We start from the raw sequence: 6481 nt of genomic DNA, 5'->3' as shown, positions 1-6481 counted from the left end.
TTTTCCAGTGAGGGACTGTTTCCTATTTTTTCCCCTTTTGGTATTCTTTATGTTAGTCTATTGTCTTGGTATCTTATCTCTTTCCATGCCCGTCTTCTTATCTCTCCTTTCTTGTCTTATCTCATCTCATCATTTCATGCTTGTATTGTCTTCCTCTGCTTCTCCCTCCGCAGCCGCAGGCAGTCCACCAAAACACAAGAGTAGTTCATTCATTTCAAGAGAATAGTCCACAGACAAAGGAAGGAAGACATCGCAATGTGCAGTGAACACTTCATCTTGCCCCCCGTTACACATCTTTGTGTATAGAGTACACACAGGGGCCCAGGGAAAATATCGCGGCCGTGGCCTCGTGGTTAGAGAGTTGGTCTTTCAATCTAGGGGCTGCAGGTTCGAATCCCGCCTGACCTCTCCCTACACCGGCTTGAGCCATGGCTGAAGTGCCCGTGAGCAAGGCACCTAACCCCACGTTGCTCCAGGGACTGTAACCATTACCTTGACAAATAATAACGGTAAGTTGCTTTGAATAAATGAAAGCGTCAGCTAAGTGTAATGTAATGTAATGTAATGTAGTATCATTGGAAAGGACCCCTCCCTCAATACTGTACATACAATGTAATGGGGACCCGATTTCTGGACCAGGAACAGCTGGGCACTGGGCAGACGTAAAGCCTGAGTACACAGCACAGATTTTCTGACTTTCGCTCTCACCAGATGTACTGTATGTAGTTCAATCACATTCACACACATTCATCTGGTACATACACCGACTATATAGGCCAATCGGAATTGCAGCCCACACATTTTCATTTTTTTTTTCTTTTTTTTTTTTAGGGACTTTTATGCCTTTATTTGACAGGACAGTCGAAGATGGTGACAGGAAGTGAATGGGACAGAGAGACAGGGGAGGATCGGGAAATGACCCCGGCCGGACTCGAACCGGGGTCCCCGTGGGTGGGCATGCAAGCCCAAATGTGGGGGGCTTAGCGCGCTGCGCTGCGCCACAGCGCCCGCCCACACATTTTCATTGATGTGACGAAATGGAGAAGTGACTGTTTCTTTCTTAAACAATGGCAGCCTGCATCGATTACATACTACATTTACCAAATTCATTCTTATTTTTGCTTAAGCTGTTTTTGCAGAACTCTTCTCACGAATAGTACAGCCTCACACCAAATCAGCAACACTGTGTACTGTACATGTATGCATTTCAAAACTGCAAAAGATAAATGCAAGAAGGCTCAAGGTGCCAGACATGTTGGCATCTGGGTTGAATGTAGGCTAGCTAAACTCTTCTCTGCACGTAATGCTGAAGAGCTTTGAATTCCAAAATAGAACGTTGAAATAAAGGGCAGCTGTTGTTGCCAGCTTGCACGTCTGCTCTATGAATCAACTGTAAAAAATGCTTTAATTTTGTTGAACTAAACAGATAAAATATGTCTAGTCTTTGCGAGCCGTGAGGTGCAAGTCCAAGTCCAAGTCGAGTCTATTGATGCTCAAGTCCAACTGTAGTCTGAAAGCTCCTCTACGTTTGGGCTTTCATGCCCATGGGGACCCCGGTTCGAGAACGGACGGGGTAATGTCCCAATTCTCCCCCATCTTTCTCTCCTACTCATTCCTGTCAGCATCTCATACTATCCTGTCAATAAAGGCATAAAAAGCCCCTAAAAATATATACATTAAAAAAAGGGGGCCCAACATTTCTGGCGGCGCCCCTGCCAAGTGATGACTTGAGTCCACAACTGTGAATGCAGGGTAGTTTGGAAGGCATTTTTTGGTGGAAAGGATGTTTTCATTTTCAAATAAAATCACAATATGCTGTAGAGATACACACAATTGCTCTCTTTTTATTATCCACATAAAACTGGTCAATCTTTACTCTGCACCAAAACCACTTCATTACAAATCATATACCTTACCTATACATTTTATGTTTCCATATAGGCCTACCTTTACATTTATTCAATTTCAATTCATTGCCATTTGATCCAATTCAATTTATCCAATTCAGTTACATTTTATTGTAGTGATAAACATGTAAAAAATGGCCATAAAACATGCCAAACACCCAATAAAAAGGTGCACATACACAGTGGAGTACATACATCATACACATGCTGTCTACTGTATTGGAGTGTGTGTGTGTGTGTGTGTGTGTGTGTGTGTGTGTGTGTGTGTGTGTGTGTGTGTGTGTGTGTGTGTGTGTGTGTGTGTGTGTGTGTGTGTGTGTGTGTGTGTGTGTGCGTGAGAGAGAGAGAGAGAGAGAGAGAGAGAGAGAGAGAGAGAGAGAGAGAGAGAGAGAGAGAGAGGACGTCTTGTTTTTACAAATTTGCAATGTTATCTCTCTCTTTCTCTCTCTCTCTCCCTCTCTCTCTCTCTCTCTCTCTCTCTCTCTCTCTCTCTCTCTCTCTCTCTCTCTCTCTCTCTCTCTCTCTCTCTCTCTCTCTCTCTCCATTTCTCTCCCTCTCTCTCTCTCCAATGCGCAGCATCTGTCTTCTCTCTATACCATGCATCCCTCCTTCCCTATCTCGTTATATACGGGTCCACACCTGCCTCTCCGTCGTTCTCCATCACTAATCACGCACAACAGCCCCTTTGGGCTTCAGCACTCCCTACCTCCTGTCCCTGCACGCCACTTCCTCTCCACACCTCCTCCTCTCTATACAGTTCATCCATCCATCCCTCCATCTCTCTCCCTCTCCACACCTCTTCCTCCATACAGTACCTACATCCCTCCATCTCTCCCTCTCCACACCTCTTCCTCTATATACAGTTCATCCCTCTCTCTACACACCTCTTCCTCTATATACAATACCTACATCCCTCCATCTCTCTCCCTCTCCACACCTCTTCCTCTATATACAATACCTACATCCCTCCATCTCTCTCCCTCTCCACACCTCCTCCTCCGTATACAGTTCATCCATCCATCCCTCCATCTCTCTCTCTCCACACCCTCAGTACCTCCATCCCTCCATCTCTCTCTCTCCACACCTCCTCCTCCATATACAGTTCATCCATCCCTCCATCTCTCTCTCTCCACACCTCTTCCTCAGTACCTACATCCCTCCATCTCTCTCTCTCTCCACACCTCTTCCTCCATATACAGTTCATCCCTCCATCTCTCCCTCTCCACACCTCCTCCTCTATATACAGTTCATCCATCCCTCCATCTCTCCCTCTCCACACCTCTTCCTCCATATACAGTAAGTTCATCCCTCCATCTCTCCCTCTCCACACCTCTTCCTCCGTATACAATACCTCCATCTCTCCAAATCACTCACTTCTTAACTCTCCCTTCACATTTCTCGATCTACACAATACGTCCCTTCATACTCCTTTATCTCTCCCATACCTCTCCCTCCATGCACAGTGCCTTCATCCCTTCATCTCTCTCCCTCCACGCCTCTCCCTCCACTTATCTCCCTTCACACACCTGCTTACTGACACTGTATGTTACTCCCCCTCTCCCTCCCTCTTCCTCTATATACACTAAGTTCATCCCTCCATCTCCCTGGCCCCTGACTGGCCAAATGTGAAAAAAATACAGAATTGTGACAAGATTCACTATTTTAAAAAATCATCTGTTGTGCTGAGTACAGTTGGTACTTGGTTCACATGTTATTCTTAATTCCTAACCTGTAATTATGACACTGGCTTTGAACATTTGTTGTGAAATTTTCCCTCCAGGGAACCCACAGCAACCTGTAGCCCAGGGGCCCCAGGGCATCTTAATCCGGCCCTGGCTGCATCTCTCCATCTTCCTCATTCCCCACAGCTCTCCTCATACGTGCCTCACTCCATACCTCTCCCTTCATACGTACCTCTCCCCCCAGATGTCTCTCCACTCCTCCTCTATCCCTCTCACATATCTCATCCCTTTCTTCCTGCTCACTACAGTATTCCCCCTCCACACCTCTCCCTCCATATAAAGTACCTTCATCCCTTCATCTCTGTCACTCCATAGCTCTGTCTCCATACCTTTACCCTGCCCTCTGCATGCATCACTCCATACCTCTCCCGTCACATCTCTCCATCCCATTATTCCCTTCATGCTGTGCCTCCGTTGTTACCTTGTTACCTCTCCACACCTCTTCCTATACACACATTACATTACATTGTACTTAGCAGACGCTTTCATTTTATTCAAAGCGACTTACAGTTATTACTTTTCAGGGTATTGGTTACAGTCCCTGGAGCAATGTGGGGTTAGGTGCCTTGCTCAAGGGCACTTCAGCCATGGATGGAGATGTAGGGAGAGGTCAGGGGGGGATTCGAACCGGCAACCCCTAGATTGAAAGACCCAACTCTTTAACCACTAGGCCACGGCTGCCCCAATCTCTCTCTCTCTCTCTCTCTCTCTCTCTCTCTCTCTCTCTCTCTCTCTCTCTCTCCTGTCTCTCTCTCTCTCTCTCTCTCTCTCTCTCTCTCTCTCTCTCTCTCTCTCTCTCTCTCTCTCTCTCTCTCTCTCTCTCTCTCTCTCTCTCTTCATATGCCTCCCTCTATAACTCTCTCTTATATTATATTTATTACAGCTTTATTTTATTTTATTTTTCATGTATTTTGTATCTTTTAATTTATTTCATTATTTGGTTTGAATATAATCTAACTTGAGCACATTGATCTGCATGTCTTCTATGAATTGTTCTATACAAATATAGTTATTATTGTTCAAAGATCTGCAGCTCCTCAGCACAGCCAGGTGCTGGTGAAGTGCAGTCATCAGTAATCCACAGTAAACAAGAGGGATCACCGCACACTGGTGGACTTGAAGTGAACCTGACGAAGCGCGCTGTTCACCTACACTAAATAAAAAGCAGCAAAATTAAATCCACCAGTGTGCGGTGATCATTCTTGTTTACTATAGTTATTATTGTTATTTTTATTATTATTATTATAACTATTATTATTATTACCTCTCTCCCCAGGCGTCCCTCAACGCTTCTCGGATATGCAATAACTTCCTTCCTTCATCTCTATAAATCCATAGCTCTCTCTTTCAATATCCCTCTCTCTGTATGCCTCACTCCATACTTCTCTCTTCACCTCTCTCATCCATACCCCCTGCATGCCTTCACACCTCTCCACACCTCTCCATACCTCCCACATAAAGTACCTTCATCCCTCCTTCTCTCTCACTCATGTCTTGCTCTCTCTCAATATCCCTCTCCCCTCTCTCTCTCTCTCTCTCTCTCTCTCTCTCTCAATATCCCTCTCTCCGTATGCCTGCCCCCACACCATACCTCTCCCCTCACACCTCTCCAGCCCATACTCCTTCTCTCCATACCCCATTCTTCCACACCTTTCATTATGTATACTTCAATCGCTCCATAGTCACGTCTGTAGGCCTGTCTGTCATATCATATCTCTTCCCCTATTCTCCTGTGATCAGACCGCCATATCCTCATATCCTCCTCCTCCGCCCCCTCGCTATAGGAGAATCTTTGTTTACACGTTTGTACGCAATGCTGCGCAACCTACTGTATAGGGCAAGAAAAGAGATGCCACAACATTCCCAAGTGGGCAGAATCCCTGGCATGAAACCTCACATCTTGGCAACACAACCACCAATGTTATGTATACAAATTAAGAGCTCTTTTCCAAAACGCTATATCCACCATTTTTTGACTTTTTGCATTTTAATATGGGAATGGACTGTTAAGGTCCTATCATCTATGTGTGAATTCTTGCCATTCAAATGTTTTGAGAACATACTTTAAAACCTCTGTAAAAATGCATTTCGCAATGCATTTCAATGGAATGCTCAATATGAAAATGTCAATTTCCCAACGTTCTATAACATGGATATATCTCATTTTGGAAAAGAGCTCTGAATATCACATGATGTGTAGCCTACATTAATAATAGTATTGGTTATGATGAATGGTTATGGGGGTTATTATGGCCTGAAATTATTTCTCCTCCCATGGTATTTTAGATGTGGTAGGAATAAGAGAGAGATCATAATTAAGCTATACCACATGTTACGTGGAACTAGATTTTGTTGCACAGTTCTTTAATAAATCACAAGGCTTATTATCTTCTGGGTACTTTTGTATTGCTACACGTAAAATGCGCTGCTGCTTCTTGCCACACAGTTTTGGGGTGAAAAGTGTAAACAATTACATCAGATAGACATTACATCTAATTCTCCTATATACCATTTCATTGTTTGTACACAGTTATGATGTAATTGGGTTGTGTGCACGTTACTGGAACAGAATCGACCAATTAGCGCACATTTGTAAAGAGAGGTACTTTTGTATTGCTACACGTAAAATCACGCTGCTTCTTGCCACACAGTTTTGGGCTGAAAAGTGTAAACAATTACTGATGGACTCTGATGAAGATGGTCTAACCATCAAAACGTTAGTTATGTTGTGCACTTAAAAAAAACCACACAAATAATTACATCTGTGCTGCTCCAGCGCTGTCTCTCAAGTGTAAACAATTACGTCAGAGAATTGTACACAGATGTGACGTA

This window comes from Engraulis encrasicolus, chromosome 11, assembly GCF_034702125.1.
Source record: "Engraulis encrasicolus isolate BLACKSEA-1 chromosome 11, IST_EnEncr_1.0, whole genome shotgun sequence".
In the NCBI taxonomy this organism is placed as follows: Eukaryota; Metazoa; Chordata; class Actinopteri; order Clupeiformes; family Engraulidae; genus Engraulis; species Engraulis encrasicolus.
The sequence above is the reverse complement of the archived record's forward strand: the minus strand, read 5'-3'. Positions refer to the sequence as shown.